Source organism: Felis catus, chromosome D4 (genome assembly GCF_018350175.1).
Source record: "Felis catus isolate Fca126 chromosome D4, F.catus_Fca126_mat1.0, whole genome shotgun sequence".
In the NCBI taxonomy this organism is placed as follows: domain Eukaryota; kingdom Metazoa; phylum Chordata; class Mammalia; order Carnivora; family Felidae; genus Felis; species Felis catus.
The window spans coordinates 47,970,309-47,994,555 of NC_058380.1; the positions used below are offsets into that span (position 1 = coordinate 47,970,309).

Consider the following 24,247-nt stretch of genomic DNA (forward strand, 5'->3'; position numbering starts at 1 on the left):
TCAACTAAAACTTGACTCTGGAAGGATCTGCTACCAAGCTAACTCAGATTGTGGGCAGAATTCATTTCCTTTTACTATGAATTTAGGTTTCATTTTCTTGCTAGCTGTCAGTCAGCTAGAAACCTTTGTAGGAACTCAACTGGAATTCCTTGCCAACATGGTCCCCTGGTTAATCAAAACCAGCAAGGAAAAGAAAGAGAGATTCTAGCAGGACAGGTGCTACATCCTTATGCAACATGATCATGTATATCCCATCACTTTTTTTGTATCCTGTTGGTTAAACGACAATCACAAGGCAATTTAGACTAGTTTTGGCTGTTTTTGGATTTTATGTATTTGGGATCACACATTGCATGTTTGCTGTGTCTGTTTTATTTTTACCCTCCCATTTTTGTTTTCTATGCATTTCCAGTTTTCTCAAATCATTTATTATGTTTTTAAGATCCATGTTTTGCTTTGCCTGTGGTTGTATTCATTTGTATTTTTCTGTAATATTTTATTTAATGCAAACTAATGAGTTATTTTTTCATTCCACTCTTTAGTTGGAATATTGTTGGTTTTGACGGTGTCTACATTTTTTGCTGTTGCAAACTATGCAATTATGAGAATAGTTGTGTATATGTCCTGATGCATTTAGTCTCCTTTTTTGTGTCGAATTGTGCTTCTGAAGCTTCAGCACACTTAGGAATCATTTGACGAACTTGTTAGAATGTCCCAAATTCTGGGACCCAACACTAGAGTTTGTTTCAGAAGGTCTTGATGGAAATTTGCATCCTAAGGTCTTAGGTGATGCTGGTGTCCACACTTGAGAAGCCACTGATGTAGAATGCATTCTTAGGTGTGCAATTGCTGGCTCAAGAGTATTGGTATTTATTAATACATATTTCTAGTGAATTTAACATTCTTTCATTGTGTAGACCATTTCTCTAATAATTCTCATTGCCTTAAAATTTGCTTTGTTTGATATTGCCATAATTACATTAGCTTTTTGGGGGTGTTGGATTTATCTTTTAAAAAGAGTCTTTGGGCACCTGGGTGGCTTCGTTGGTTAAGTGTCCACCCACGGTTCGTGGGTTCAATCCCCATGTCAGGCTCTGTGCTGACAGCTCAGAACCTGAAGCCTGCTTCAGATTCTGCGTGTGTGTCTCTCTCTCTGCTCCTCCCCTGCTCACGCTCTGTCTCTCTCTCTCAAAAATAAACATTAAAAAAGGTAAAAAAAATAAAATAAAAAATATTTTTACTTCAAAGCGTTTTATACACTCCAATTTCAAATTGTGTATGTAAAAGGGCTTATAGTTAATATTATTTTTAAAAATCAGTATAATGATTTTTTTAACTTAAGCATGTATCTAATTTACATTCAATACAATTACTAAAATATTTGGCTTTCAGTTGATTATATTCTTATGTCACTAATAATTTTTTTCTTGGGGTGCGTGGGTGGCTCAGTGAGTTAAGCATCAAATCTTGATGTCGGTTCAGGTCATGATTGTACCATTCGTGAGATTGAGCCCTGAGTCGGGCCCTGTGCTGACACCAGAGCCTGCTTGGGACTCTCTCTCCCTCTTGCTCTACCCCTCCCCCAGTCTCTCTCTCTCTCTCTCTCTCTCTCTCTCTCTCTCTCTCTCTCTCTCTCAAAATAAATATTTAAAAAAATTGTTTTCTTATTTTATATTCCTTTTTCACTTTTTTGCTATATATACACACATACACACATAGTCACAATATATAAATATACACACATATATTTAAGAGTTTGGAAGTTATAAATTTTTCCCTTCCAAATGTTTTAATACAGGTATTCATGGCCATACCCTGGAGATAATACTGTACCTATGCTTTATCATAGATTAATAACTATCTTTACCTGAATTATCCTTTCAGAAAATATAAGCATCTTAGAATACTTTTTACTCAATTATCTCATCTCAATTTATATACTCTTATGTGTTTTGATTCTCTTTCTATACATTAAACCCCATAAGACACTTTACATTTTATTTTCTATTATCAATGTTTATTTAAATTTGCCACATATGTACTGTTTTCTTTACTTATCATGTCTTCCTGAATTTCTGAGCTTAAAATCTGCATGAATGTAGTAAGACTGGTTGTTTTATTGTCTGCACCTAATAATTCCAATATCCAGATTCCCAATGGGTCTCTTTTTGTTTTCTGTTGTTCCTTCTGGTTTGGCTTATTTTGTCTTATGAGTCTGATTATCTTTCTGTGTTGGACATTGTATTCAAAAATTGCTTTTAGAAATAATCTGAGGCTGACAATGGTGTTTGTTTGTTTATTTGTTTTTCCCAGAGAGGATAGCATAGTCAGGGCCAGGGCAGCAAAGAAATCCAGTTGAAAGGATTCAGAAACTATTTATAGAGTGTTCTGGGGCAGGAAACCAACAAGGGACACTGAGTCACTTGGTCTAGTTTAAAAGGACAAGGGGAGGTAGCAGTGGAGAATCACCTGTGAAGCTTTACTTGGAGATGAGTACAGCCACTGCATGAACTATAGCAGAAATGCAGGTGGGGGAGGCAATGCCCTGATTTCTCTATCCTCCCAGCCTCTGCTGTCCTGACCATGCTTCTCTTTGTCCAAAACCGATTAGAAGCCGGAGGACATGGGAGCCTGAATGATGTAGTCAATTAGGTGTTAGTGATACTGAAACAAAGAGCAGGGAAGAGAAGGGTAGAAAGTAAATCTGGAGAGCCAATGTGGAATAACAGATACAGTGGGTGTATTTTTACTTCTGCTCTTTGCTGGGGCTATGACTTGAGTTTTTCTGGGACATGTAAGTAACTTATCGGAATAAAGTCCAATCTTTCACTGTCAGGGTGGAGAGCCTCTAGGCCTAAACTCAGAGGGATGGTGACTCAACTGGAGTCTCCTATCTTTTTTTTTTTTTTTCAACGTTTATTTATTTTTGGGACAGAGAGAGACAGAGCATGAACGGGGGAGGGGCAGAGAGAGAGGGAGACACAGAATCGGAAACAGGCTCCAGGCTCTGAGCCATCAGCCCAGAGCCTGACGCGGGGCTCGAACTCACGGACCACGAGATGGTGACATGGCTGAAGTCGGACGCTTAACCGACTGCACCACCCAGGCGCCCCTGGAGTCTCCTATCTTGATGGGCTCTCTATGCCATCCTCTGCTGAGTCCCTAAAAGTAAAGCTCCACCTTTCAGCTGTCTTCAGTCAATCTGTAAAGCCTCCAGGGCATAAGCACGACTTAGCTATAATGTTCTTTGATCTCTACCTGATTACCCACTTTCTGTAATATTTTTACAAGAAATTTTGAAGGAAGATGGGGAGGATCTAACTATTTTCTTTGTCTTCAGTAGAAAGGTTGAGCACGGGTTGGCAAACCATGACCCATGGGACAAATCCAGCCCAATACTTGTTTTTGTAAATTAAGTTCTGTTTGGAAAAAAAACCCCATACCTATTAATTAATATATTGTTAATAGCTGTATTCATGATGCAATGGCAGAGTTGGATAGTTTAGCTAGAGACAGTAGGACGCCACAAAGCCTTAATACTTACAATCTAGCCCTTTATGGAAAAAGTTAACCAGATTCTGCTAAACATGCCCGTCATTTTCAGAAACCAATCATCCTTCCCACAAGAAAATTTAAACATATATAATTCACAGTGTGAAGCATCTTCATATATACCATCTAATTAAATTTTAGTGGCAAACTTGATCGAGTTGAGTTTCTTTATTATTATAGATCTATCTAACGATGGTGATATTAATGAAATGTTCAGTGCTCAAACTGAAGTTAATTGGTAGGAAAATAAGAAAGAAGTGGTGTAGATTACTGGAAAAGGCCAATAAAACTGCCATTGATGGAGATAAATGGAAAACTGGAACTTCAAAGTGATTAAAAATATGATTAAGAGATTTAATTAATGTACACACAAACAAATATTAGGCTTATCATCACTTAAATCATATTTTGATACTTTCTAGCACCTACTGTGTGGCTGATAATATGCTACAATTTTTATATGCACTCTCCCAATCAAGTTCCAATCTCTGTTGAGTTAATTACAATTCTTCTCATTTAACAGATGGGTAGACTGAGTTCCAGAAAGTTTAACCAATTTATTTGTGATCTCAAGCTTGCAGGCAACGGTTTTGGGATTTGGATCCCCTTTAGAGTGAAAGCAGCAGAAGGACCAGCTGGGGCCACTTCATGTACTTCTTTAGACAACAGGGTTGTGCTGCCCCAACAGGTTTTGTTCATGTTGTAAATACGGTAACAATACCATCTCTGACTTTTTGTTTCAGTTGTATCCTGGAAAAAAAAACATCACATGGCAGAGGCAGAAATGTTTACTTCTAAGAAACAGTAGGACAGATCTGATTGATTTGGACTGAGGCATACTGACAATTCAACAGTAGCTGGCTGAAATTGCCTTTTCCAACTGAAATAGGCAAGCCTCGTCGAGAGCACTGTAGTCAGCCCGCACCTGCTGCAGGAATCCTTTGCAGTACTTCCGAGGCAACGCGCATCTTGGAGGTATCTTAAGACTCTGTTATGTATTTATTATGTTCATGGATATCAAAGAGGTGGAGGACAAGTTTGGAAGCTTCAGATAAACTTCAGATAGGCTCTGGGAACTTCTAATTGCATTTTTTTTAAGTTGTGTTTTATGTATACTCTTTATAAAAGATTTCTTCCCCATAAATTCCTAAGAGACTGTTCCTTAGCCTGCACTCAACAACTGGAAAGTTTTTTGTCTCTTAAAATCCAATTGATGTTTAGGTGTCTGTGCCTTTGTAATGTCCTCGTTTGCTTTCCCAGCAACATGTTTGCACTTAGGACTTCGTTTTGCTTTAACTTTGGCAAAGATTTGCCCTGAGTCTGAGGCCAGGAAGGAAGTCATTTAGGCCCCAGAAGGACGAATTCATCTTGACTGGTAAGTAACAGAAAATGGGTTTGTTGTTACAGAAAACTTACAGGCTTAACTTGAGCAGCTGTGAATGCTGCAATCGATTTGAAATGGTTGTTTTAAAAATAATTAACTACAAAAACAAATGCATATTTAAATTCTAAATATTGTTATACTGGTAGGCATGTTTATATATTGTAATTAGTCTGAGGTGAGAAAAAGAGCCCAAGGAGGTTCCTGAACCATTAGAATACTTCCAGTGTCAGAATGCTTCATCCTTCCCTTCCCTATTTTTTTGCTCCACCCTCCTAATTTTGTTACTTCTTAGTCTTGAAGAGAGAGAAATATAGGGGAAGAAACGATAGAAAAAGGCAGAAAGATTGGTACTTTCTTTTTTTGAGACAGAGAGAGACAGAGCATGAACAGGGGAGGGTCAGAGAGAGGGAGACACAGAAACTGAAACAGGCTCCAGGCTCTGAGCTGTCAGCACAGAGCCCGACGCGGGGCTCGAACTCACGGACCGCGAGATCATGACCTGAGCCGAAGTCGGATGCTCAACCGACTGAGCCACCCAGGCGCCCCAAGATTGGTACTTTCTAACACTGGAAACACAAATCATATGACATCAGTGGAGAATCAGTTCGCTTGGAAATTCAAATATGTGACCTCCCCGTAATGTAACATGAACGATTACTGAGAGTTGATCTCTATGTTTTTTAGAATGTGTCCTTTAACAAATGCACAGTAAATGTGCTGTCTCTGGGGGCGCCTGGGTGGCGCAGTCGGTTAAGCGTCCGACTTCAGCCAGGTCACGATCTCGCGGTCCGGGAGTTCGAGCCCCACGTCAGGCTCTGGGCTGATGGCTCGGAGCCTGGAGCCTGTTTCTGATTCTGTGTCTCCCTCTCTCTCTGCCCCTCTGCCATTCATGCTCTCTCTCTCTGTCCCAAAAATAAATAAACGTTGAAAAAAAGAAAATGTGCTGTCTCTGGAAGCATTGACCAGTGTGTAAAGTCTTGTTTCACGCAACTTGAAACCATTGAAAAATATTTTTGTGAGTTACCTTTACATGTCCTCTGTAGGACAAAGATAAAATAAGGGAAGAATAATTTTTATATGACAATGAAATGGACTCTTAAGGGTGGAGGAAAGGATTGGAACAAAAAAAAATGTCAGTACATTTAAATTAAATTTGCTTGCAATGATTGGTTCAGTTTCAAAACCTCTTCTGGTTAATAACCATTTTGCCACACACCTTAGCCAAAGGTCACTACTATCCTGACGGTTCCACCATTATAGATTAGTTTTGTCTACTTTGGAAAATTATACACATGGAATCATACAGTATGTTCTCTTTTATGTTTTTCTTCTTTCATTCATGAGATTCACCCATGTCATTGCATTTGGTTTTAGTATGTTTGTTCTCATTGTGTGACTGTACTACACATTATTTATTAATTTGACTGTTGAAAGATATTTGGTTTGTAGGACTGCAAACCAGGTATGTGGAATCCTGGAAAACCTTTTTTCCCCCAAGGTCTCTGCCTACATAAATGATTTGAGTAAAAATGAATTACAAAATTTATGGGCCTATGTGATACTGATTTATCAATAAACATTTAGAATAATAGGTAGAGAAGAGGTACTTACAAATTTGTTTATTGTCCAATTGGTAGTCATATTCTTCATAATATCCAAATATCTTCTAAATAAGACCCAGGAATTATGTCTTAATGTTCTTAATTGTCACATGTCTTATTCCTGGCTAATGTTTTTCTTACTATAAGGAAAAGTGAGCAAGACTTTACTATCTGCAATGCCATGGCTCTTCAGCATCTGTTGGTATTGAAACACCATTGCTTTTCTTGCCTTTGCATATCCTTAATACCTTTTTGTTAAATGCTGGTTACCTTATTACCCATGATGTTGCATCACCCATGTGACATCTGTGATTATTGGCTTCCAATGCCTCTCCCAAAGATTGTTACTTTACTTCATTGATTGTGACCACACATGCAAGTCTTATCCATAGTGTGCAGTGTCAACAAGAATTCATTTCTAGCCATGATAAATTTACCATTCAGAATTTTATAGGATAAACATAGAACAACACATCTTGTTAGCTATGTCTTCTCTTGAAGTCTTTTGACTAGAATCAGTATAATCCTAGAATGTGATATCTTTTGGTGTTGGTTATAACCCCTGCCTTGTACTTCTTCCCACCATTGGGAATGATCAGCTAGGAGTTGATCAGTTTGTACAAGCAGGGTGGTTCCCGTCCATACAAGGTACATCCTGCCATGTTCGGTACGGCTTAAGAACAATCAAGGGAAGCATCAAGAGGACCCACTGGCATTACAGAGCATCAGTCTGGTTAGCCCATGGAGGAGATAGCTATGAGCAGCGCTGGAGGACTGGCGGATATGAGATACACATTCTATGGAGAGGGTGGGGATTGTACTGGCTGTTCATATGGGATGAGTGCTGCCACCCTCACCACTGCCAGGTGCAATAGACTAGATGTGGCACTGAAGTAAGAGCTGATACATGGATGTACATAGGTGGTGAAGTTGTCAGTGGACTGTTAGTAGCCCAGAGCCTGTGTCTATCTTGTGTCACCCCAAATTACTGTATTGGCATCATTCTGGTGACTCAATCCCATGTGATTTTATGGGAAAAAAATGCCAAACAAGGAGTCCTGGACCTCCTTGGGACATCCAGTCAACCCCATGAGTGGGGTAGAGTGTTGGAAAGCACCTAGGAGAGGGGAAACAGGGAGCAGTACCCATATGAGTCCTAGTCTGGGCTCAGACACCCTACATGGATGGCAATACCAGCTCCAGCTGATACTACCCACTTGTAAGAGAGATAATTGCAAGGAAATCACTCAAAGCATGGGGTTCCTTGAGGCATTGGTAGGTAGAATGCTGCATGTCTAAGGATGATACTATTGGGTTGCTTCTAGTTTTAACCATTACAAGAAAGCTATTATGAATATTTTTGGTGCACATATGAACTGATTTCTGTTGGCCCTATACTCAGAGTGGAATTGACTATAACTAATTATTTATAACTGAACATAACATGCATGTTCACATTAGCAGGTGCTGACAAGTTTCCAGAGGATTTCTATCAAGTCACACTCTCAGAAACCTGACAATTATCAGATCTCCGCACGCTTGTCAGCATTTGGTGAGGTCATTATTGTTATTTAAAACAAAAAAAAAATAAGCTCTTCTGGTGGATTCAGTGGGACTTCATAATGGTTTTAATCAGATTTTTCTGATGAATAATGATATAGATACCTTTTCATATGCTTATTGGATATGTTGGTATCCTTGATGATTTTCAGTTTTTCTATTGACTCTATTTGATAGAAAAACATCTTTTTTTCTTATTGCTTGGTAGAAATCTTTTTCTTATTGAATGTAGGAGTTCTTGATATATACCTTTAATACTAGTCTTTTATTGGTATTTGTATTGCACATATCTTTATCTTATGTAACATTTAGGTTTTTATTCTCTTAATGGTGCCTTTGAGTGACAGAACATTTTAATTTTAATATAATCCAACTTATCAACATTTTCCTTTATTGTTAGTACATTTTTGTCCTTGAGAAAGGCTTGGTTTCAGCCTTTCATAGGGCAGTTTTTCCTATTTTTTATGGACCACACTCTTTAGGGTTTCATCTGAAATTCTGGGTTCTTTACCAGAAGGAACCTCACCTTTGCAGACCCTGAGCTCTAACCCTGTCTTTCAGTACCAAAACATTTTAGATATTTTTGCTCATTGTTTTAGCCTCTCAGACTTACTTTCCACTTGTATTCTTGGTGACTTGCATATATAGCTTTGGTGTCAGCTAACATCTCGTGGAGAGATTGCATATAGAATTTTCTAACTCACTTTTGTGCTGCCATTCCTTCCTCTGTGATCTTGGCCCTGCAAATCTGGGCATCTCCAAATTCTAATTTCTGTCTCCCCAGCCTGATGGAACTGCCTCCAGCTCCAGATTTCTTTCTGCTTCTCTTTCCTGGGCTGCAAATTGGTAAATTCCTCAGGAAAAAAAAAACCCACAGAGGCAAATTTGAGTCTCACCTCAGTTAGCTTATTTTCTGTGATGTTGATCTTTCAAGTCCTGTCCTCTTTGCATCATTTATGATGCTTTCAAATATTCATTAATTCATTAATTCATTCATTCATTTTTGTATTTATTCAAAATAATCTGCTTTTATTGTTGATCTGAGAGAGAATTACTCTGATGCATGACATATGCTATCATGCCAGAGGTGGAATGAAGTCATAGTTCTTAAAATAATCCTTTAAGCATGCTACACCTGGGGAGTTTCATTGGTCCTAGTTGGTATCTAGTTCCAGCTTTTCTCCATCTTTATGGCCCCTCCTATCCCTTATCTTTCTTTTCTGTAATTTTATTTCTGTTACTCTTCAGCAATAAAAAATTCCTCTGTTTACCTTATGCAGAGTACTGCTGTTCTCTCTCTCTCTCTCTGTCTCTTTCTCTCTTTTAATCCTTGAACTCTGTAGTCACCTTAACTGGCAGGACCCATTGTCCATTCCAAGCTTTTAACTCTCATGTGAGGATAGTTCCCACTTTAAGAGGAACTCTAATGCAGTTGTTAGAAAATTGTCCCCCTACATATTCCTACAAAGGTATGTATCAGTTTTTATATAAATGATACCTAATTCCAAAGAGAAATTGAAGTGGCTTGACAGAAGGAAGTCAAAGTCCTTATGTCTGAAGTATATTTTTTGTTTTTATCTTGCTCTTATTTTTTTGAGTAATATTTCCTATATATATATTCTATGTTCTAAAATCTTAGAAAATATTTAAAACTTCAAACCTGACTTGAAACTTCTTGAAATTAAAGGAGACTTATTTATTTACTTATTTCTTTAATGTTTACTTATGTTTGAGAGATAAAGTGTGAGTAGGAGAGGTGCAGAGAGAGGCGGGGGGACAGAAGATCTGAAGTGGGCTCTGTGCTGACAGCAGAGAGCCTGATGCTGGGCGTGAACTCACCAACGTGGAGATCATGACCTGAGCCAAAGTCAGATGCTCAACAAACTGAGCCACCCAAGTGTCCCTTCCTTACCTAATTTTTAAAAAATTGACTTCTAAATGAAGCACTGATGCTAGGAATATTGCTCTGTTAAGCCTAAGTTTCCTTTAGGCTCATCCTCTGGATTCACTTAGATAAATTATCATTTGCGCAGACTCTCAATGTATATATGCTGTTCACTCATTCAACACATATTTATTGAGTGCTAACTCAGTGCCATGCTCTGTGCTACGTGCTAGGCATACAATGGTGAGCAAAACACACATGATCTCTGTCCCCATGGAGCCTACTGTTCTGTGGGGAGGAGCAGATATTAATAAAATGACATAAAATGCTACCTCAATCTACAAACAGAAAATTGTTGACAAGAAAATGTGCGGCCTCTGTGATAGCACAGAGAGATCACATATTGGCTGGGAGTTGCTAAACAAAGCCTCGTTATGTGGATATTTCACCTAAGGTTACATGCAATTTCTATCATTACTCTGAATAATCAGCAAGGTGAATGATTTTGTTACAACTGTGTGCTACAACTATGTAGCATAACATTTCTAATCATCATGAGATCATCACACTAATAAAATTCCAGTATATAAGACGTATCCCACAAGCCTACATATTGTATGGCTAGGATGTCCTTTATTTTAAACATTGCACTATTTAATGGCATAGGTGGATGGCACAGGGATAGGGAAAAAGACGGTTCTTTGTTGTATAGTACTAAGTAAATTTAGATATTCAGTGTATTGTTTTAAATTTTTATTTATGCTTCCAGTTGGCATTGCTAGGTGGAAAGAAGGATGTGCTGATATTTTTCAGGGCAGATCATATTTACTTCTGGTCTTTGAGCATAAACTTCAACATATATACAAAAATGATGAAAATTGAATATCTTGGAAGAGAATACCTGCCAAACACTATTGTCACTTGAAATGCTACTAATTCTGTTCTTGCAGCTTTGCCGAAGGAACGCTATGAACAAAGCATGCAGGCATGAATGTGTGTCATATTCTCAGGGAAGGGCGAGCATAACAGTAAGTACAAAGAGAGGTAGAATGGAGTGGAAAAAATAGAGTGGACCCAGATTACAGGTTGAGGGGTGTCCTGCTAAGAATTTGTAGGTAATAGGGGAGCCACTGAAATGGGTATGTTGTGGCAGGGAGGATATCTATTATTTGGTAAGATTGCTTTGAGAAACCTGAGAAAATGGATTGAAACGAGGAGAGTTATGGACTGAGCCACAGTGAACAGATAATATCTGGGAAGGGATGGTATTCGAGAGTCTCAGATATGTCACCTATGATTAAAGATAATCTCTGTTGTTGTTGTTGTTTCTTTCTTTTCTTTCTTTTTCTTTTTTACTTTTAGGAAAAGCTTAACAACTGGAGAATTTTAATGAATCTGATAGGATTGCGAGATTACTAATTAACAACAATCGATCTTCATTTCATAATTTGGGGTCCCTTATCTGATTTTCCTATTACCTTAAGCATTCTATGTTCTGACTTTTTGCTTTTGATTCCCTCAAACTATGCTGCTCACAAATGAAGAATACATTAATGTAAATATGTAAGGACGTTCTCGTCTTTATCATTTGCTCCTGAGCCTTGGACAGTTCTGATGTAAATCATTTTAGAAGCCTCCCTAATTAAAATGGAAACCCATTGTGTCAGTTTGTCTGAAGGAACTCGAGTAATGTATATTTGAATGTTTGTTTGAATATAGCTTTTAGGCTATTGACAGAAATTTGAGAAGGAGGCCAAGTTTAGCAGCATGGGCCCAGAGAAAGACCAAAGCCAGGCATGAATATTTACTGACAGGCGGGTAAGCAAAACAGCCACTCTGCTGTTTGTCTTTTCACTGTCCTGGATATTTGCTTCTTATTAATCTTTTAGGATGTATTCTTCCTTTGCTGAATCCATAATTAAACAGAGAACAGACATTGTGTTAGTAGCATTGTTTGTTCTTGCTCAGGTTGATGGAGAAAAAAATATGTTGGAGGCAGTTAAAAGAAGTTGTATTACTTTTCTAATTATGTGCATTTACAAACAACAAGATTTCTAAAAAGACATCCTGTATTTTTAGTTGTTTTTAGGTGAGAAAAGTGTATATCTTAACACTAGATTGTAGAGAATGATCTCACAAATTCTCTAAAATCTGCCTCTTGCTCCCTGGGAGTTTTAATAGAATTATAAAAACTATTATGCTGATGAGTTTTTATGATAAAAAAAGAATACACTGGATTTTGTGTTTCATGGGCCAGCTATGGATTGCTTCTCTAGGATGATTTTGCCATTTTTATCTGCAGTATTTTTTTGGCAGTATTATTGTCTTATAACAATTAAAATAATATTGTTCTATTAAAATTAAATATGTAGCTACAATCTTCATTCTTTTAACAACCTTGTAGTTTAGAGATAAGGTTGCTGAGGCCCAGAGAGTTTGAGTAACTTGCCAAATATCACGTAATGGTAAATAAAGACACTGATATTCAAATTTAAGTCTGCCTCCAAAGATCCTATTTTTTTCTGATATACCCTGCTGTTTTTTCACAGAGATAAATGTCACACCAAATTATTTTTCTTCTTCTACTCAGAGGAGGAGGATGAGGCATGGAGGAGTTGTGTCTTGACGATATGAAGCAATGAGACCTTGTTGTAATAAAAAATGGCAGCCAGTCTTTCAGTGGCTTGCTCATTAGTGTCTCAAAATAAAGAATTCAGTTCTGATGATGGCAAATTCTTGGCAACTAACAAAAGGAAGCAAAATACAAACATTTTGAAGTAGGCTTCTACTGATACTTCTGTCTGAGAGATTTATACTTTTGTCTCTTTGTTTTCCCAAAGTGTCCGTTTCAGGAAAACCAAATCTCCATTTCAGTTTGACCTGAACGGGTTGTGTGAAACCTTGTCACTTATTGCTTGATGGATGATGTCATGATGAGTGGCATGTACAAGGATGGAGTCAGTGATCTCAAACTTTCCAAAGCTTGATTTGTATTTTAAGAAAGTATATGTCTGGCCAAAAGGAAAGATACATTCAGTGGCAAAGAAGCACATTTTGGCATTTTAAAAGCCCATATTGTTAAATTGTGCAATTGAGACTGTATCAGGGATTAATAAACTACAGCCACTCGGACCAATCTCCATCATCTGAACTTGTTTTTGCATGGCTTCCTAAGTTAAGATGGTTTTTTACATTTTTAGAGGGTTGTAAACCAAAAACCAAACAAACAAATTCAAAAATGCAAAGAATATGAAAGAGACCTTATGTGCTCCACGAAGTCCAAAATATTTACTATCTGCCCATTTGGAGGAAGAGTTTGTCTATGCCTGACCTATACAATGATGGTTAAGATATCTAAACATATACCAATTCTATTCCATGCAGCTTGCCTTAGAGAAACAATAGATTTGTGCTTGAATCCTATTTACTGCTTGTGTGAACTTGGGTAGAATACACAATGTTCTTGAGGCATGCTTACCCATTCTTGAAATAGGTATAATGTTATCTGTGTCATAGCGTAGTCAGAAAGATTCTGTATGTGAAGAAAGTTTTAAGTGTCAAAGCAGATTGCAAAGTAGAATGTAGAGTATAATCTCATCTTTGTAAAAACATGTTTATTTTTGCGATTTTATTCACATGAAAAATGCCTGGGAACATAGCCACTGAGTTGTGTTAACAGTGGCAAATGCCGGAGAGTGAGAATAAAAAAAAAAAAGTTCACTCTATTTTATATGGTTCTGTATTAAATTTTAAAAAGGTACTTCTTTGTTAATTACAGAATAAAAATAATTCAAAAACTTTTGGCTTATCATAGGGATAGGGTAGTGTTGATCCTTCCTTTTTCCTTAAAGAAGAATAAAAGATTCTCCTGATGGCAGATTCTAATTTGTGGATTTGAACAGCATTTTGGAAAAGGATTAAGTCTTAGCCTAGGATAGCAGAGCTCAGATTATTTAGGAGAACAAACATGTAAGTGTCTTTTAAAATGTACTTTATTGTTTAACAATTTGTAATGTCCTGACTTCTGAAAGGAAAATTAGATTCAATATTTAATCTCAAGTTTTAGCCTTTATGTGGTTGGATGGGGCATCCTCAAATAAGATGCCATCCTCCCTGCATCTCACTTGGGGGAAAATTCCATCACTTGTGTGTCCGTCTGGACTTTCTTTTATCCCTGAAGTCAAATTCATGGAAAGCTCAGCCTAACCTCAGTGGACCCAATACTTCTGTTATTATAGACTGTTACTATGACTGAAAGTATTTCTGTAATTAATGAGAAATAAAAGACATAATTAGCGACATTCTCCTTCCATTATAGCCCAACTGGGGCTCCATCAGGTCTATAAAGATTTCAGATTCTCTTAGACTGTTAGGCAATGCTGTTTGCCATGGTCTGGCTTCGTCCAGATATATAATGTAAATTGAAAGAGCATTATATTTATATAATGTAAATTGAAATGTAAATTTCATCTGAAGTTGAGGAAACATGCCCATTAGTTTCATTCCTAAGTGCTCTGACTTCTAACTAATGATCCTTTGGTGAAATTCCAACACTTTCAATATACCCAAACATCCTCAAGACCCCACAAAACTGTAAGATCCCAGGTAAGGTCACTTGAGCAGCTTCTCACCAAGACTGATGGTTACTCTCGTCCTCTGGAGCTGCCATGCTCTCTTGTTCTTTGCACAGTGCACAGGCCCTGCGTATCATTCCCTGTAACTCCCACTCTTCCAGGACCAGTTTGCCTGCCTCGGATTTCTCTCACACCTATAATTATTTTTTTTTAATTAAAAAATATTAATGTTTATTTTTGAGAGAGAGAGAGAGAGAGCATGAGCAGGGGAGAGGGCAGTGGGGGGAGATAATAGATAGATAGATAGATAGATAGATAGAGATACTCTTAAGCAGGCTCCACCCTCAGCCTGGAGCCCAGTGTGGGGCTGGATCCCATAACCCTAGGATTACCACTTGAGCTGAAATCAAGAGTTGGACGCTAAACAAATTGAGCCATCCAGGCGTCCCTCTCACATCTGTAATTTTGATTCACCCTCACACTCTATCTTTCTGAGGTGTGGGTCATCCATTTTCACCATTGCTCTCCACTGTCCCTAGGATTACCATTATTCATCTTTTAACCTGTTTAAAAAAGCTTTTCTTCTTGGAGATGTTTCTTTTACAGGATACAATGCAGTTGATTTAATTTTATTACTCAGCTCTCTTGAATAGGATTGTCTCTGTGTTATGTCTCTGTCCTGTTAAAGGGATAAACAGTCTGCAGAGAGGAAAGGAAGATGGGTTGGTTTAAGTTCAAGTACAATTTTACATGGCTTCCACTCAATATCCTACAAGGCCTGATGAATCTCATTCCTCATGTCTCAGTGTCTGCCCCTTAGAATGCTGTGTTGTCTTCCTGAATCTGTCCACCACCATGGCTATCGTTTCTCAGCCAAGCCTTCAGTTATAGCTTTGTTTGGTCTAAAACTGTGAACAGGGCTTGGACCTTTCCCATAGGAACTTTGTTTCTTAGGAAAACTTTGGGAGGGATCTAGTTGTCTGATAAAGTTCCTCTCTGTATTCTATGACTTCGTTAAAAAAAATGTTTACAGGTTTTTTTTTTAATACTTTGATTTCCTAAAAACTGCAAAAGACAGTATAGACTTCTCATACTCTTTGCCCAGTTTTCCCTGTTGTTAACATCTTACAATAGTACATCTGTCACAACTGAGGAACCACCATTGGTATATTCCTATTAACTAAACTCAGTCTTTATTTGGATTTCACTAGTTCCGTGATTCTTAAGGAGGTATTTTTTTGCCAAAAGCACAGGGGATATATAGGAGAGTGTTGCCTGTTTGGATTAAGCTCTGATCCTTTCTAGGTAATTTGGGGTGGTGAGTGGCTTGGTTGACAATTAATTACATTATTTTCTAGGTGTGTCCTGATTAAATGACTTGAAAGGGGTGCCATTAGGGACAAACGTTTTTTCACACAGCAGTTCTTTGAGTTTTTAAAACTCCAAAGAAAGAGGACAGATTAGGGTAACCTGAGTCTTCTTTTAGTGAAACCTTTTGCTGAGAAAGAGCAGGCAAAGGACTCTGCTCCAATTTTAGTATATGTGCTGCTGGAGGGAGCACCAAAGGCCTCTGCTCATGTGGCTCCCCCTGCCCTGGGGCTTCATGGGAATAATGCTGACTTCAGGCAAAACTACAGTGCCTGGGAGAGCAGTAGGGGCTAAGGAAGGTTTACAAATAGGATAAAAATAAAAATCATTTGGATTTTTGGAGAAAGCAGAATGAAGTGAAACCAGGATGAACTTAAAAACATAGAAAACTATTAAAGTGCCCAAGGGGATTTGGGTTAGTGGTCATAGAAAATCTTGTATGATTACTGTACCTTCTTTAAATGTAAAATCTATCTCGTAAATGTTCTGAAGATACTGTATGTGTGTGTGTGTATGTGTGTGTGTGTGTGTGTGTGTGTGTGTGTGTGTGTGTATTTGAGCTGGCAGGATGACATTTATTAGGCAAATAAATATTAAACAGCTAGCTAGCTGTGGACTAGACACTGTAGTAATTACTGAGGATACTGAATAAAGAAGACTGTTCTTGCCCTCAAGAAGCTTATGACCTGGCTGATGGTGACCTTACATATGTATAACCTAGCAGTTTTTCTTTTCAACTATTTCTCTTCCTCCAATTTATACTGCATTTTATCTGGCAAGGCAGGAGATGTCTAGCTATCGCAATATGACCATTGTCATAAGTTTGTCCTTATGACAAATATAAACACAAATTATCACCTTCATTAACAAATGTTGATTAAGTTTTTGCTCTCTGTAGCACTTTTACCAGCCATTAGGCAAATAAAACCAATGTAAGACATACTCTATCCCTTTTTTACCCAGTGTATTATCCTAAAAAGAAAAACAATGGTACAAGTTAGCCCCAGTTCGTTCTGAAGAATGTTACAGATTTAAATTCTCAGGGAGATTAGGAAAGGATGCAATCGCTTCCAACTGGAACCGGAGGTGAAACCTCATGGAAGAAAGCCTCACATTATGCACCAGAAGTAAAACCTTACATATTCACAGGGTTTTCGAGGGTTGAACTAGACCAGCCCAATTTATTAAACACCCCCCTGTTTTCTTTGGTATTGCTCATTTTCTCGCCTTTTTGTGCCACGATGACCAATTATGGTGAACATCATTCATTTCTCATTAGCTGAGTTAGAAGAAATGGTTAATATAGATTAAGATTGGCAGCAACAAGCCATGCCACCCTGGGAGTTAACACAGCAAGTGTGGAAATTATCCTGGTCTCTTCACTTCTCTGGGTTCCAATGCAGACCTTGAAATCCCCTAAACCAGTGATTAACTAACTGGTTATCTGTATATTGTGCCACAGTATACACTTTTGGCCCAGAGTCCTAGTTCATGGTAGAAGTAAATACTTATTCTATGCTTTTTCTTGATGTCTCCAATTGCTGTTTTACCCATAGGATATAGTTGGAGACTGTCATAATTCTGCCATAATATTCCAAATTTAGTTTTCAAACAGTCTTTGTCACATGCTTTGTTATTTTTAAGATACAAGTGGCACAAGATTTATTATGCTATAGTCATATATATATGTATGTATATGTGTGTATGTATATAATTTCCTACCCCCTAAGAGGTGAATTCTGTAGAGGAAATGAAAATAAAAATTTCATAGGGTGTAGGGCAGAGCAAATGCTCATCACAGACTTATCTGACAAGTCTCTTTCAAGAGCCTGTCCACAGATTGAAGATTCACTCTTTGCTCAATTTGCATCCTTGGCCCAATAAATGTTTTATGACCTCCCTCTATGAGCACTCACAGCCAGAAGGAGGTAATGCAAAATTGATCTGTATATTAAAACTGCTGAGCCAAGCGGGCTTGCTCCTGGAATTACACTGATTATGTGTATATGTGATTCAACAGGCCCTATTGAGACACCATAGTATTTGAAAAGACACCCATCAGCTGCATTTTTTATATACACAGTTTCTTCTTTTCCTCCTCCTCTTAACCCTCTGGACCAACTCCTATATTCACATTTTTAACTCCCTTTGGGCTCATGAATAGCAATAAGTGTTTTCAGAAAAGAAAATGCTTCACCATTATGCTCAGCAGTCTATTATTTCTAGAATACAAGGAAGGACATAGACCTTCAAATCAAACACACAGAGGTCGGAATCCCAGCTTTACCATTTAATTGCTATGTGGATTTGGGCAAATTATTATATCTCTCTGGGCCTCATATTGCTATTTTAAAGTAGAGATAATAACATCTACCTGCCTGAATTGTTGCAAATATAACTGGCATAGCCAGGCTTTCGCTGTCTGTGAATATAAAATGAGGTCCATTTCCTTTCATATCCATGTTATGATGGTGGAGTTAACGCTGACATGATAGATCCCCTTAAAGCATGCTCTAATTATTTCTGGAAATGACACCAGGTTCTCTTTTACATGGGCTAAGAACAGATTTATTCACGTTTTTCATTCTGTCCTTTTTTGACAAGCTCCCAAGATATTCATTTATATAACAACTATTTTTATTGATACCTATTTTGTGCTAGGAGCTTTTCTAGCACATGGGTTATTGCTGAATAGGACAGACAAGGTCCTTGTTTTTGTGAAACTTATAGATTATGTGGAGCATCTGGGTGGCTCAGTTGGTTAAGTGTCTGACTCTTGATTTTGGCTCAGGTCATGATCTCCCCAGGTTTGGGAGTTTGAGACCTGCTTTGGACTCAGCTGTCAGCACAGAGCCCAAGCTGTCTCTTGGGATTCTCTCTCCTCTGTGCCTTCCCCATGCACACATGCTCTCTCTCTTTCTCTCTCTCTCTCTCTCTCTCTCAAAGTAAATAAACTTAAAAAAAAAGAAACTTACAGATTGTCGCAGGTGAGGGGTGAGGGAGTCAGACCAAATAGATAAATAATTATAGATAAGGATACTCTGAAAGAAATAAAGCAGAGAAATCCTGTAGAAATTGACTAGCAAGCTGTTATAAAGGAACAACATTAGAGATGATAGGTAGTTGACATTTGAGCTAAAACCTAGATGGTGAGATGGAGCCTACTAAGTGAAGATCAGAAGTAGAGGAAGGACATTCCAGATTGAAGGAGCTACAAAGGCAGTTTTGAGAAAGAGCCATGGAGTTAGAGCAACTGAGGGAAGAGGAGTATGATTCTGGTCATCAATTCTGACATGTGGGTTTCTTCCCACACCACCAAGCGCTTCATCAACACCAGGTGGGTGTCTTGCAATTCAACTCAATTCTGACACTATCTACCCAGGAGAGAGCATCAGATTCCACAGGGTAAGGGTTTAGTCCCATAACACTCGATACTATCCCACCCTGAACTTGCACTTCAGATGCCAGGTTGCTACCTGTGCTTCTGACTGACTGGCTATAAATCAGAGCTTCCCATGACCCCCTCCTTTGGTTTCATTAATTGCTAGAACAGGTTACAGAACTCAGGAAACCAGTTTACTCACTAGATTACTAGTTTATAATGAAGGATATCAAAGGACATGAGTCAACCTACATGTGAAGAGATATATAGGGCAAAAGGGCACGGAGCTTCCATGCCCTCTCCTTGCACACAACTCTTCCTGGATCTCCATGTGTTCACCAGTGAGGAAGTTCTCTGAACTCTGTCCTTTTGTTTTTTTTTTTATGGAGACTTCCTTATATAGGCAGTGTTGATTAAATCATTGGTCATTGGTGATTTATTCAGTCTCCAGCCCCTTCCCCCTTTCCAGGGAAGTCAGGTGGTGGGACTAAAGGGTCCAACCCTCTAATCATGTGGTTGGTTCCTCTAGGGCCAGCCCCAATCCTTAGATGACCTAGGGGCTTTCCACAGGACACCTCATTAACATAACAAAAGACACTCTTTGTCATTCTCATTGTTTATAAGGGTTCTAGGAGCTTTGTGCCAGAAATGAGGGATGAAGACTAAATATATGTTTCTTATTATAAATCACAGGGAGTATAACTGAAACAGTGAGAAAGGGTAAGGTAGTACAAGGTGAGTCTGATAATTGCGCAGGGTCCTGATTATGTATGTCCCTGCAGGACATCAAAGGGCAATTAGAATGACTGGAAGATACTGATTGATATGTTTTAAGCAGATAAACCACATGATCTAATTTACTTAAAAAAAATTACGTTAAAAAAAAAAAAAACCAAAAAACTTCTGGCTGCTGGATGTGTAAGAATATGAGTACAAGTGTGGAAATAGGGAAAATATTTTGGCTATGATTGTAGTTCAGATAGGAGGGGTCGCCTGGGTGGCTCAGTGGGTTAAGCATCTGACTTTGGCTCAGATGATGATCTCATAGTTTGTGGGCCTGAGCCCCACGTTGGGCTCTGTGTGGACAGCCTGGAGCCTGCTTCAGATTTTCTCTCTCTCTCTCAAAAATAAACATTAAAAAATTTTTTTCTGGCAGTGGCTTGCGGGTATGATACAGAGCATGAGTTCTGTTTTTCATAAGCTGGTACTAGTCTTACTATTGAAGATGTCAAGTAGTTAGATATACAGCCTGAAATCTAGGGTTTAGAGAGGATGGCAGATTTAAATTTGAGAGGTATGAAAATATATATAGTATTTAAAGCAATGGATGTGGATGAATTATTGGGGAATATGAATGGGAGATAAAAGAAGAGGTTATAGGATCAATCCCTAGAGTACGCTAACATTTAAAAGTCAGCTAAAGAAGAGAAGAAAGTAAAGAATATTGAGAAAGAGAATTAATGAAGCTGGGGGAAAATGGAATAATGTATGATGTTCTGGACTCAAGACAAAAAAAGGCTTTTAAAAAGGTAAGAGTGTTTGAATGTACGGCTAAGAAGTGCAGCGAGAGGAGACAGAGAAGGGATTACAAAATTTGGCAGCATGGAGATCACTGACAAGATCCTGAGGAGCTAGTTCATTGAGTCATTGATGTAAAGAGTGAAAACCCAGTTGAAGTGAGGTGAAGATAAGATAGGACCTGAAAAAATGGATATAGATATGTATTTCCAGACATTTGGCTATTGAATGAAGTAAAGAAAGGAGACACTCTTTGGCAGAACATGAAAGGTCCAGAAAAAAACTTTTTTGTTTGTTTATTTTTTCCAAATGGCAGATCCAGAACCTGTATACTTTTCAATGTTAATAATCCTTGGAGAAGAATAATTGATGGTCTTGGAGAGAGGGGGAATCTTTGCCACAGTGAAATCTTTGAGAAGCCAAGAGAGTATGTCTATAGAACACAGGTGCTCTGCTGGCATTTGATAGATAAGGATTGGTCTTTCATGGTAGGGGAAGAGAAAGCAGTGACTGCACGTTCATTTTGGGGGAAACTGAAGACAATTCCATCTGATTATTCTATTATCTCAGTGGAGTACAAGGGAAGGTTATTATTTAAGAGTGAGCAGGGAGGAAGAGGGGTTTTGGAGGGTTGGCAGAGAGAAAAGATGTGAAATAGTCTCTGAGGGGAGAGGCAGTGCCAGTCTTTAAGGAAATGTTCTGGTCTTGCTGGGCAGGCTTGAGTACCCTCAGAGAAGGAAACAAATTTAAAGTAAGACCTATTAGCGTGGTGGAGTGCCTCTGCTCCTGCACATGCTCTCGAAAGTGCTATTCAACACACAAAACACTGCTGGCGGCTGCTCTGAGAGGTGCTCTGTGAGGGACTAGTCCCTTTGGGACCACGTTCCAAGCATAAAATGAACATCCACAGAGCAAGGTCATGCTACAATTTTTAACAAAGTTTTGGATCTGGTGGAAGGAAGCCATGATGGTATGAATTTAAAAGTATTCTTGAACATAGCTACTCTTGCAGTTCACAGGAGAATTTTCAAGGAAGGTCTGATGAGCATTTTGATGCTTATAAGTCGACTGGCTCCCAGGTAGGTAGTAAGGGTCAGTTTACCCTCTCCAAAGAGAATGCCCTTGAGAGTGGCTGTTCTGTGTCCAAGAACCAGGTACGCCAAGGCCCAGAGAGATGAAAATACTTCATTCTCATCCCAGCCTGAGGTGTTTCCCAATCTCCATTTTTTGTCCCTAGAATTTTCCTCTTTCCAGGTTGACTGACAATAGTAATATAAAATCACATTTTTAAAGCTTATTTATTTATTTTGAGAAGGAGAGAGAGAGAGAGAGAGAGAGAGAGAGAGAGAGAGAGCGCGCACATGAGCAGGGTAGGGGCAGAGAGAGAGAGAGAATGAGAGAGACTCCCAAGGAGGCTCTGCACTGTGCAGAGCGTGACATGGGGCTTGATCCCCATGAACCGTGAGATCATGACCTGAGCTGAAATCAAGAGTCAGTTGCTTAACCGACTGAACCACCCAGGCACCCCAATATCAAATCACATTGAAGAAAGTCTGTCTTAACCAAAATGGATGTAGTCTTACTTAATGGCCTGAATAAAATAACAATATTAGTGCATTTGGATTATTCCCTCTAAATGACATCATGTATAGAACATCAGTTCTATCAACATCATCATCATCAACATCAGGTTGAGTCTGACCAAATACTTTTTTTAAGTCGATGAATAGTAGCTTGAGGGCAAAGCCATATCTGTATGCTTTTTCTGTAGTTCTCTCTATTTCAGCTTCATACTTCCTATTTGAGCTACTTAAGAACATATACAATTCCAATGAGCAATAGTATTTTTTTAATCTACACACCATCCAGGAATACAGCTTGCGGAAACACAGTTTATGCAGGGCAATTTACATTGCCAAATAGAATTCATGGCAGTGAATATTTTATATTTTTCCCTAAAGAAAATATGTGTGTGATGGTTTTACATTTGCAGAATTATGGCTCATTCAAGAGGTTCTCCCCCATGCCATAACTACAACAAAGGGTTTCTGTTTCCTTCCACAAAGAAGAGTGGAGGTCTCTTCTATGTTGATGTATAGATAACCCCCGTGACTTTGTTTGTTTATTTGTTTGTTTATTTATTGAGAGAGAGCGAGAGAGGGAGAGAGAGAGAATGAATCCCAAGTATGCTCTGAGCTTTCAGTGCAGAGCTCAATGTGGGGCTCAAACTCATGAGCCCATGAGATCATGACCTGGGTTAAAATCAAGAGTCAGATGCTTAACTGACTGAGCCACCCACGTGCCCCCTCCCCCCCTCCACCACAACTAACTTTTAAATAGTAATTTTCTGAGGTTTCCAAAACATTTAGGGTTGAGTTGTGGTCTAAGGACCTTGCTAAATGAATTTTAAAGTTCACATGTTTAATGTGGCTTGAACATACCTACAAAACAAAGGGGCCCTATCTTACAGATTTTAAGTTCTATATAAGTTAATGCTATAGTATTATGGTACCTACATCATAGGTAGATACCTAGAAAATGTAGATTCTTTTACCTGTAATAATCATTGTTTCTTTCAAAATACAAAATTAAATTATTATAATGTACATTACTATTAGTACAAGTGCCTAAATTTGCATTATATACTGCATTTCTGCTACTTGATTGGTTCTTCTTCATGGGCTTATTACCCCAGTTTATTAAAAATCGGGATTTGCTATAAGATGGATTTGTCTTGAAACTTTCCCATGGATCTATTTATCAAAATGGCTTAATTTAACTTCTAGGATATATTAAAAATAATAAATTATAATAGTAAAATTTTATTATACCACTTTATTAAAAAATAGATTGTTTGCCATACTGGGAATCCAATTTACTTAAGTGTTTACACTGGTGGGGTGATTACAGTAGGGTCAGAGAAAAAATGAGAGGAAAAGAGAGAGAAAGAGATTTACAATAGATTACAGCAAGAAAATAAAACCCTAGAGTATGACCATGTAGGTTAGCAACTATAATCATAGAAAAAGGAAAAAAAAAGGATGATGTCTCAATGACTGGAAATGAGATAATTGCAAATAATGCACCAAACTCCAGGCTACTGCATGAAGAGCTATGAAACAGAAAATCTTGGCCTGTTGTGAAAAAAATTAATGTTTCTGATATTCCTTCATTCACTCACTTAATCATTTATACATCAATCCTTGCATCATGTTTAGATGAGAACAGTGAAGAAAAAAATTGATGTCTAAATTCTGAAAAAAGGTAATGAAATAAACTCCTATTTGGTTATATGTCTTTCTTTGTAGAGACATGTCCATACTTGATTGGTAATCATAATTAATTCTACTACTTTTTAAAGGATTAAACCTGAAAAACTATAAAACTCCTAGTAGATAACATAGAAGAAAATCTAGGTGATGT

General features: G+C 38.1%; 1 long non-coding RNA gene across 5 annotated transcripts in view; it reads left to right on the plus strand.

The window, feature by feature from the left end:
- LOC102901354 overlaps window positions 1-24,247 on the plus strand; it is a 121,424-nt gene that overhangs the window by 92,288 nt on the left and 4,889 nt on the right. For 3 of the 5 annotated variants that reach the window (XR_006589208.1, XR_006589206.1, XR_006589205.1), the window contains 3 exons: window positions 4,296-4,527; window positions 7,999-8,089; window positions 10,933-11,010. This is a non-coding gene — a long non-coding RNA (uncharacterized LOC102901354). Of the gene's footprint in view, window positions 1-4,295; window positions 4,528-4,812; window positions 4,928-7,998; window positions 8,090-10,932; window positions 11,011-24,247 lie in introns of all 5 variants that reach the window. The other 2 variants (XR_006589209.1, XR_006589207.1) reach the window with 2 other exon arrangements.